The sequence below is a fragment of the Ammospiza caudacuta genome, chromosome 15 (genome assembly GCF_027887145.1).
Source record: "Ammospiza caudacuta isolate bAmmCau1 chromosome 15, bAmmCau1.pri, whole genome shotgun sequence".
Lineage (NCBI taxonomy): Eukaryota > Metazoa > Chordata > Aves > Passeriformes > Passerellidae > Ammospiza > Ammospiza caudacuta.
Window position 1 is genome coordinate 11,098,567 of NC_080607.1, and position 11,088 is coordinate 11,109,654.

Below are 11,088 nucleotides of genomic sequence, written 5' to 3' on the forward strand. Positions count from 1 at the left end.
TGTTTTTAAAAAAGATAAAATCTGTAGAAAGTCTCCTCCATTTTTTCACTTATGGCACGTACCTGTGGCACAGGGGTTAGTTAGGAGTATGCTGCAGCCGTCTGCCCTGTAACTTCCCGGGAGTTTGGTTTCTTGAATAAATCCCCAGCACAAACAGAACCCTCACATAGATAAAGAAACTCACGGCAAGACTTTAAAGCACGGTTGAGAAATCCTAACGATTTAGGTGGAAAAGAAAAATTGGCGCTGCAAAAGCCGAGTATTTTATTTTAAAAAAAGGGAAAACGCTGGAATATCCCCTCATCCGTCAGCCAATGCACCTCCTAGCATCCCGGAGCAGCGGGAGGATGTTCCCCGAGCACGTACCGTGAGCCCTGCGCTGGGAGCGGCGGAGCCCGGCGGGACGGAGCTGCGGGATGGAGCTGCGGGGCAGATGCAGGATGGAGCTGCGGGATGGAGCTGCGGGGCAGATGCGGGAGAACCGGCTCAGCCCCGGCGGGCAGCCCGCTGCGGCCAGTGACGCACAAGCTGCATCTCAACTCTTCCCCCGGGGAACGTGCTGAAGTTCGGACAGAGCCCTGGCAGCAGATTTATAGGCTGGTGAGTGCCTCGGCGCACACGGGCTCACGCAGGCACAGGAGCCCCGCACGGCGCCGGGGGGAGCGGGCACAGCACGGCTCGGTGGATGCCTCGGCGGGCGGAGGGGCTGCTCCTCGCTGCTCCTGGGGGTTTGTTCAGGCTACCCACAGGGACAGATTCCCAAAGTCATCTCTTTGCTGCTCCTTCCCTAGCTGGGATCTTGCTGGAAGCAGCGGGCAGAGAAGCGGACCCAGGTCGGTGGGGGATGCACAGAGGGTTTTACCCCGGTAAGGAATCAGCAGGAGCCACAGGGTCACCCCACTTTGGTGCGAGCTTAGCAGATGGCAGAGATGTCCCTGGTGGCCACACACGTCCCTGGGTCAGCAGCTCTCCCCGTTATAGATGAAGCCACTTGCTGGGCTGGGCGTCGCCACCTGTGTGTAACCCAAGGGTTGGAACTTGTCACAGCCACAGGGACTCTGCCCATGGCCCCAGCACTGACCTGAGCTGGCAGTGCCCAGCCAGGGTTATCTCAGGGGAAAGCAGGGCTGTGCTCCCTCCGTGGTGTCCATGTGTCTGTCCCCAGGCAGGGGAAATGGCTGTAGCATCTGAAAGCTATATCCTGCAGCATCAAGTGTGTTTCCTTACAACATCCCACACAGTCACGATGCCAGGGGACAGCTGAGTTATTGCAGGTCACAGAGACACCTGGCCAGCTGGAGGGGCTGCTTGCAATGCCTGTCACATCTTCCTCCCACCGTGCTGAGAGCCAGCCCAGGTGGCCATGAGTGACCTGCAGCTCCTGCCATGCCCCCATGCTACAGTGCCCCAGGTAAGCAAGGTGCTGCTCCCCCTGTGCCTCACCAGCTTTGGGATCACCACAGGCAGCTTTGGAGCCAGGTTCTGGCTCTACAGTTGCATCAAGAGGAACACCAAGGCCAAACTCCTTCTCCTGAGCTGGCAAGGGGCACAGAGATGGAGAGCAGGGAGGAGAAGGCAGTCCCACAGCAGCTGCAGGTCACTGCTTCTCATGCCCACAGCTCTGACTGACAAGAGCTGAGGATCCCAGACCCATAAATCCTGCCTGTGCAGGGACTGACAGCATGTCCCAGAGCCTGGCTGGCTGCACCCAGCTGTCCCAGAGACCTGCTGTGCAGCAGAAGCTGATCAGGAGTTCAGTGCAGACCTGAGCATGGAGCAGGAGTAATGCCCAGGTGATGAGCCGATGTGCTGTACCAATACAGCCTCACCCTGCTGGGAGCCTCCAGCAAAAGAGACCCCTCTGTACATTTTTCCTGGCATTGTCTCTCTCATAAAGCAATTCAAGGTGCTGTGGGCCCTGGGGAGCTGCTGAGACGTGTGCCAGAGAGGTGTTTCCATCCATTCCTCACCCAGCTGGTGGGATGATGGTTGTGCCAGTGAGGAGACAGGGCAAATGCAGCTGGGGCATCTCTGGCCCCACTGCAGCACTGCAGGAGGGGATCCCTCAGTGCAGAGAGCAGCAGCACCCCATGAACCAGCAGGGCTGGGTATCCTGTGGGGGCCTGTGCTGTGCTGCGGATGGCACTGGGAATGCCAGGGTGCCAGGGTGGCTTCCATAGCCCTCTGAATTTCCAGGCTGCCTGTTCTGGGGTCTAACCAGCTCAGCCTCACCTTCCAGCACCAGATCACCCCAAAACACCAGTCACCTGTCCACAGGTGCTGGGCAAAGTGCCATCCCCAGTTTGCCAGCCTGCAGACACCCCTGTTCCATGTCCATCTATGGAGACAGCTGTGCCAGCTCCAGGGACCAGCAGCAGGACAGAGCTTTGTGCTGCACCAGGGGGGCAGGCAGTGGTGCTGCCTCCCTCCACTCAAACCCAGATATCAAATCTCTCATTAGCGAGGCTGGTAAAGGCAGTTTCATTCCCAGCAGATTAAAAAGGCAGATGGGGACATGCAGCAATGATCTTAACTGGGCAGACTGGGAGGTGCAGCTGCTGCCAAGTGCACACTGAGGCAAGGGCTCTGGGGCTGTGTTGTGGAAAGGGTGGTTTTTAATGATCTATTATTTCACAGAAGACAGAGCCCTGAGCAGCAAATGCTCATCCAACACTGTGAACTGCAAAGCTTTTAATTTGGGATTTTTTGTCGAGGTTTTGTCTCCCTGGGGGCTCGAGGAGATTGAACCCACCGCAGCTCCCTGTGCCACGCAGCAGCTGAGGCAAGGCGAAGGTTTTGTCTTGGGTGCAGATTGAAAGCACTGCTTAATCAGCACTCCACGAGACAATCCAAATTCCAGGAACTGGAAGGGGTTTGTGTCCCTGCCAGGCGTAATATCCTGCAGCCCAGACTGGCCCGGCTGCCAAAGCACACGGTATCTGCAGCGAGGACCTCGCTGGGAGCCAAGGAGCACATGCATTCAGCTGGATACAGCCACAGCAGGCAAATTCCCATTTTAATGAGCATCAGGGGGAACAAAAAAGATAAATCACTGCGTTCAAGCACTCTCCTGGCAGAGACACACTCTGATGCTTTTATGACCAACAGACAGCAGCTTGCTCCAGAATAAGACATAATGGGACTTGCAGGATTTCTCTGTCATGTTTATTTCTCCCATCTGTTGGCTTTGGGCATCACCCATCACCCACATTCCAAGGTGGCAGACGGTGACATGAGCCCATACAGGACTGAGCAGGGCTTTGCCCTTTGCTGACGTCAGGATCTGCTGTGCTCCCTGAGCCTCCTGATGCCTGGAGCAGGTTGATGTGGATTTCCATAGCAGGAGCCTTCTCCTTATTGGTGTAAAATACAATGAAACTAGGGTCTTGTCTGAGCAAAACTTTCCCCAGGCAATGCACAAACTCTGTAGCTCGAGTAAAATATTCCCCTCCTATCAACTGACAGAAAGGCTCATTTTCCATCTTTGCTGAAAGATGTTCCTTTCCCCCAGTCCCACCTCAAACATCAAGAGCACCAGATACCTTGGTGCCCGCCCTGACAGAGAAGGAAAGTGGGGCTTTTGTTGGATTTTTTTCATTTCTGGAGTCCTGTAGAGGTCCAGCATATCCAGAGCTTGGTTCCTCCTAACACATCATGAAGGGAAATCTTCCTCTGACTTAGAGCTTGGAAGATTTGATCTCCACGTCTTGTGACTGGATTAAGCCCAGGCTGGGCTCCTGTATATTCTTTTGGGATCTTCCAGGAGTGAAACACCTGTTGAGGTGTAACAAAACTGAGATCAATCCTGAAGTCTGAGGACTCCAAAGTCATCCTTCTTCCGATTTAGGAGTTCTTTGTAAATGCTGAATCCTTTACTGAGCTAAGCTGAACCTTGGAGGAAGAGCTATGTCAGACCTCACACTGAAGAGGTGACCATCAGCAGGGACAGGAGCTCTCCTGGAGCTTTTCATTCAATGCCCAGCACATCCCTCTGCTTCAGGTGTAATGTCCTCTTATAACCCACAGTTTCTGCTTGTGCATTTGCTAAAGTGAGGAAAAAACCTTTCCCATTTTGTATATAGTGATGGTGTAGAAAGCCATCAGATGACAGTGTGGGCAGGAGCCTGCATGTGTGGGTCCAACCACCCAGGCACAGAGCAGCCTTGCCCTCAGTCTGGCTCCTGACCCCTCTCCAAAAGTGGCCTGGGCACTACAATTATCTCCTTTCAGTGGTGCAGCTGGCCAGGACTAATGCTTTTGAGTCCTGAAGTAAAAACCACTTGTTTTAGGGTATTAACTAAGGTGTCCCTCAAGACTGACATGACCCTCCATGAGCTCCCTGCTGAAGAGGTGGGTGCCAGCCCCCTACCTCTCCCCACAACACCTGTGGCACTGTCAGAGCTGTGGCCCCACCATCAGCCTGTGAGGAAACTCTAATGGCCAATGGCTCCAGCCAGCACCAAGATATATTTGGAACCTTTGAAAGGTGAGAAATTTTTCCACTAGCTCTAGAAATAAACATCTCTGAAGTCAAGCTCTGTGGACAGTAGTTGCCTGCAAAGGTATTTTTTTACAGTAACTGGGCTAAGTTTAGAAATTCACTTAAATAACACGGAAGCTCCTCTCAGCACAATTTGGAAGATAGTTAATTTGCTGCTTGCTAACAAATGGTTGTTTAGCCTGGTGCAGTGGGTGTGTGATGGTCTCACTGCACACTGCCAAGGTGAGAAGAAACTCTCAGCTCAGTGGGAAGAGGGACCCATCACACCCTGAGTCAGCTGAGACCAAGAAACACCCAAACCTCAGAGCTGAGCATCAGCTGTGAGCTCCTCACCAGCTGCAACCAGGCTGGCTCCTGAGACCCCCTGCCCCACAGCAGTGCTGTGCCCACCCCCATCCCCACTGCACACCCACAGCTGCCCCAGCAGGTGCAGCCCACATCCAGCTGTGCCCACGGACCCGTGCCAGAACCAACAGCCCTGGGAACACGGTGCTGGTGGGGTTTGTACTCTGCTGCTGCCAGATTTGTGCATGATTGTTTTCCAGGCTCACTGGTGGGAAACCCATTGCTCACACCCAGGAGTCCTGGTGGGAATTTCCCACCTCACCAGCCTGCACTACTACATGAGGAAAGACATGATCTCAGCTCACCCCAGATGATGAATTTAATCATCTGGGGTGAGCTGAGATCATGTCTTTCCTCATCATCTGACACAACCACTGTGTAGTGGTTGGGAGTGGTCCAGCAAAGGGCTGGATCAGCTGCTGGATGGGGGCTAGTGCATCCCAGCCCCAAAAGCCCAGACCCAGGGAAGTGAACTCAGGACACCCTGGCAGCCTCACCGTGTAATTTTCTTGCTTGGACGGGGGTGTGCCACAGCTTGACTGCAGCCCCTGTGTATTCACTCCATTCCCTTTTTTTCCAAGACCAAAATTAAGATAGAAACTGAGCACCTGGCTCTGGTTCACAGGCAGGTTTTTTGTGGCTGCACAGGGAGGTCTTGTTCCCATTGCTCCTCTTCTTGGGGTGGCCCCACTGCTCATATGCCCATAACTGGAGCACCAGCAAACACCCTCTGACCATCCCACCACTGCAAGGTTCCTTGTCTCCAGCTGAAAAAGGTTTTTGCTGTAGAAAAACACTGCAAGTGTTTGTTTGTTTGGCTCAGATTGAATGGCTGGGGCTGAGAGAGATTCTGCTTTTCCTCCCTGCCTCTGAAGGAAGAGGGCGATGTTTGCAGTGTTTTTTCGTGCCGTGGAATGTTGGGAGGGGGGTAAATTCTCCCCAGGGTCTGCCTGGGGCAGGAAGGTGGAGATGCAGCTTAGGTGGGTGATGATCATCCAAAGCCTGGGGGGAATTAAAAGCAGGCTCTGGTGAGTGCAGGAAGGCGGTGCAGAAGGAAAGGCAGAGCACAGGAACTCTCAGGGACATCCAGAGGTGATTCAGGGGCTTTGGGCAGGAAGGATGTGCCCCCAGAGGCTCTGGGTGTGCTAACACAGCAGTTCAGCTCTCCCCAGCAGTGCTGAAGCAGAGTGAGCACCTCACAGATGACACAGGGATGAAATCCAGAGGTTTTCCATCTCCACAGTGACACTGAGCAAATCACTTTCCATACATATTTCTCTGCTCATACTATCCCATCTTGACTGATCTCACCTACCAGAGGGCTCTGAGGGGTTCCTGTGACCTGTCCTGCATCAGAGCCAGTTCAGCCCCTCCAGGAGAGCAGGGCAGGACTGTGCAGGATTTCTGCAACATCTGCCAGATCCTGGCATGGAAATTGAAAGGAGCCTGTGATATTTTTCTTCACTTTAAAAGTCTCTTGCTGTACCTGCACATCTTGGGGCTTCCTGAATTCTGCCTACGGAAAGTGAGAAGTTTGATGGACATTTTGTATTTCCCCTCCACTCTCCCATAAAGATTGTGAATCTTTGCCAAGAAATCTCCTTTTTCTCATGGGACTTCCAAGCTTTCCCGCGTCCAGATGGCTGGATCCAAGCCACCAGATTTCTCTCTGCCTAGACATGGAATTTCTCAGGTACAGCCACGGAGGCTCAGAAGTTTGCAAGGACCACTTTGCTCAAAGCTGGAAAAAATCTGGGAAAGCAGAAATTGAGACTCTTGGGATGCTCTGTAAAATGGGAGAGATTATCTCTACATCTCTCTCTGAAGGGAGACACACTTCTCAGGGTCTTTCCTTCCTGACCAGAGGACATGCTGACATGTGAGTCCCGAAAATCATGGAAGTGGGAAACCTTCTCTGAAGATGAGAGCTCTGAGGCTGGTGTGAGTGCTGGCAGCTCCACTGTCCCTGTGTCCAGCCTTAGAAGGACAGAAGGAGGAGAATGGGGGATTCCTGCAACTCTCTGGCATCTCTGTCCGTCACTCAGGCTGTGTCCTCACCATGACACAGAGGTTTGTGCTGACACACCCACGTTGGTCTGACCTTGCCTGTGAGCCACCAGCAATGGGGAGGAAAGAGCAGCAGAGCTGGGCACACCCCACTGTCAGGACGGTGTGCCTAATACTTATTTGATATATAAAAATATTTTGATCAAAAATATATACATCAAAAATATTTTTTATATATAAAAATATTTTGATCTTTTGATGTAACCACCAAACACGCTGCAAATTCCCTACAGCTCAGATCATACCCTTCCTATTCACAGTTGAGGAGAGCTGGGGGGGAAATATGTGACCTGCAGAGGTTTTCAGGTGCCTGGGCTTGTGGTGGCCCCTGAGGAGTGGGGCTGATGAGGTTCATGATGTCTTGATGCCCCTCCTGTCCTTTCCCTGCCCTGAAACAAGGAGAGGCGGGAGTACAGTGCCCCAGGCACGGGGAGGGGGCACCCCCAGAGCCTCCCCCAGCATTTCCCAGCCCGTGTCCCTCAAAGACACCCCCAGGGGCTTTGCACATACCCAGCTAGACCCTGTTACAGCCCCTGCACTTCCTTTTGTGTTTTTAACATCCAGCTGAGGGTTTCTGGCCAGAGAAAGGGAGGGTGGCATTGCCCCAGGGACCACGTTGGAGCAGTGAAGGTGCAGGGTCAGGTTTGGGAAGGGGGTGAGGAATTAGCCCAACCCCATCCATCTGCATTCATCTCACCTGGTGCTCAGCTGTTTCTATTTTTTCCCTTCCCTTTTTTATTGAAGCTGCACTTTGATGCTGTGTTTATAAGCAAGAGGAAGCCTGGGGGCGTTGGTGGGGTTTTGGTGGCTCAGTGTGTCTGAATTTCCCCCTCCAGCAGCTGCTGCAGTACAGACATCATGGCCAGAGTGGTCCAGCAAGGCCCTCTCTCGAAAACAAACACCCTGAGTCCCTCTGCAATGGGTTGGTGGGACGTCAGAAGCCAGAACTTGATAAATTTATGGGTGTTCTATGATGTTGTGTCTCCTGGAATAAGTGACTCACAGTGTTCATGGCTGAACCTGCAGCAGCAGGTGGGACACACAAAGTGCTCTGTGAGCAGCTGATGCCCAGCTGGAGTACCTGGCATCAATGAAGTTGTTATAAAGCTACAGCAGCAGTGCTGGGAGCAGGACTGATCCTCTCCCCAGACAAGAAAAGGATTTTCCCCTCTGCTTGCCCCAGAGATGGAAAGGATGAGGTGTGTGCGGGAGTTCATGGACCGTGCTGAGGGGAGGCTCCTGGCAGTGCTTTGTGTCTGCCCAGCTCCTGAAGTGGTTCAGTAAATCAACAAGGCTCCCCTCTGTGCCTGCTGAAACCCCTCCAGCCGCCTCCCACCAGTGACTGCTGAGGTGGTGAGGGGGGTTAATTGACTCTGACAAATATTTACCTGTGTCTCTGGTTTGCAGAAACCTCGCTCCAGCCCCAGCTTTGAAGTGCAGTTCAAAGCCCCAGCAATGCTGACGTCCTGGGAGGATGGAGCTCACCCCAGCATGCCAAACCTCCCCTCTGAAAGGAGGGAAATGCATCCCCCCATCCTCCTCCTCGGCACCAGGTGCAGTCCTGGCATTTTCCATCATCTCACAGGGTCCTGCTCATCTTCCACCCCAGAGCATGATCTGCTTTGCCAGTTGTTTGGGGCCCACATTAAATAATCAGCCCAAAGAAAGGCCTTGTTCCAGCAAAAGGCAGAACATGTTACATGTGTATTTTTGTTCCTAACCTCCCAGTGGTGTCAACAGAGATTGGGCTGAGTTGCACATCTGTGGTGGGCTTATATTTGAAAAAAAATCTTGTTTGAACAGTACAAATAAACACCTGTGAAAAGAATCCTGTTTCTTTAAGTGAAGCTGGTAAATGCTCTGATTTAGTTAAAGCATTAGGATTTGGCTTTAATTTTATTTTTCACCAGTATTAAAGCTAGAGGAGGAAAAAAAAAAGTTGTTTATTCTCAGAACAGGTAGAGTCTAGGCAGGAGGAGCACAACACCCATCACCTACCTCCTCCTGCTTGGGCTGCTGGTTTCTGTGGGGCCGGTTTCTGTGCACTGTTGACCACCCTCCACACCTTCCTTCCACTTGGCAAGGTGCAGGCTGGGTTGCTGTATTTTGGGAGATGCTGTGTGCCTGGCAGGCTGGGATGGGCTTCCTTGGTGAAAATTTGGGTCAGACTGTAATGAACCAGTGATGGTTCTGCCAGCCCCTCGAGCCTGGAAACACCAGGAGATGCCTTGGAGAAGGTTCAGAAGCTCAAACAGACACTTCAGGCTCAATCTGATGTTTGGTGTGGGATCTCAGCACATCAGACCTGATATGCAGAGACACCGAGATAACCCTTGGGGGGCTCGGAGGTCCTGGAATGTTACCAGAAGTGTCTGGTGGCTGGACTTTGATCCTGCACAGGAGACGACACCTGTATGAGGATGGGAGGATCTCACTGGTATAAATTGTGAAGGGATAGGTTAATTATAGTGTGAAACACAGGTTTTAGAATTTTGGTACAGGGGGGTCTAGAGAAGTAAGATGGAGGAATTGGGGCATGTCCTGTCTTTCTTCTTCTTCTTCTTGGCCTCCATCTTCTGTGGTGGTGGTGGCACTTTGGGATTGGTTATTACTAAAAGTGCACTGATCAATAAGGGTGAAAGGTATTGGGGAAAATAGGTAAATATCTTATACGTAGTTTCGAGTATAAAGATAAGTGACCGCCCTGGGGGCTTCTCAGTGTACTCATGGCTGGCTTGCTGTGCAGACCTCTGTCAGGCCGAGAGAAAATCTTGTAGATAAAAACTAATAAACACTGAAGACCGAGAAAAAACCTGAAGACTCCTTTCGTCCTTTGGAGCGCGGGCTGCCCAAGGCCATCCCAAGCCTTTCCAGGCCATCAAAAACAGCTGAGAACGGGACAGTTTGGGAGCATTTAAGCCTACTAGTAGTTCTTCTGTTCATGGGGCTCCAAAACTCCTGCAGATGATGAAGGGAAGGGTCCTGGATGGGGAAAAATGGAAAAAACTGAAGCACAGGCATCAGAACAGCTCTGAGCTTCTTCTTGAGGCAAATTCATTCCTTCCCTGCCCTCACCTGGGGATGGCTGAGCTGGGCATTGCTCAGCACCTCACCCTGACACATCTCACCTCAGTGCCTTCCTGCCCCTCTTGTCTGTCAGGGGCCACCCATGGCTGATGATCATAAATATATATATAAATAAATTCCATGGCCTGGGGCATCCTGGTTTCTTCTGGCAAAGGTTGAAATATGGGGCAGCCCTGTGGTGAAAGCATGGCAAGGTTAGTAGAGATGTTAAGCTCACTGAACAGAGGGAATGCATAGGTAAAAAACCATACAAATAACTCTTAAAAATAATAATTTATAATATTGGGCATCCAAATTAAGCCTGTGACAGAATTGAGTGCACTGGCTCTTCAGCACACCCTTTGAAGATCTTTGTAATTATTATTTTTTTGTCTGCAGAGCATTTTAATGGTCATTGTGGTCAGGAAAAATCCAAATCACATTTCCAGCCAACACTTTTATCATTATCCAAGCCAGTAAAGCTCAGATTAAATATTATGTACACATATATTTTAGATTTATACTTAAATATTTATAATTATACCTTGAACTGAAATAGCTCATGTTTTGTGGCTGGCTGTATCTGGTATCCAGTCAAGAAACCAGGACAGCTAATCAACACAAAGTCACTTCCAAATTTTATACTCTGATTCTTTCCTGCAAATATATGAGCTAAAAATGCACCAGTGGAGTTTGAAAAGTCCATATTTCTGAATTTGAATTAATTAGCACAGACAGTTTCCTTCCCATGTTTGATCAGTTGCAATAAAAAAGTATTTTTTAATCTAAAAATAAAAAAAATAAAAGCAATGTTTTGGTACAGTAGCTCGAGGACCACTCAGCAAATGGTTTTGTGGAAGTTGTCATTGGTGTGATCTTTACTCTATGCTTGATAATTCTTATAGAAAGGAAATAATGGGGAATAATAATTAATGCTTTTAATGTATGGCTAGCAGGAAGGTTAATTGGTCTGGGCAGGAGTGAATTCCCCATAACTGCTGCTGGGACAGCACTGCCCACTCAGCCTACAGGGAAAAACTTCTCAGCAGCCACCCCTGAAAGAAAACACATCGAGAATCAGATTAATTCAAATGCACAGGTTGGGGATG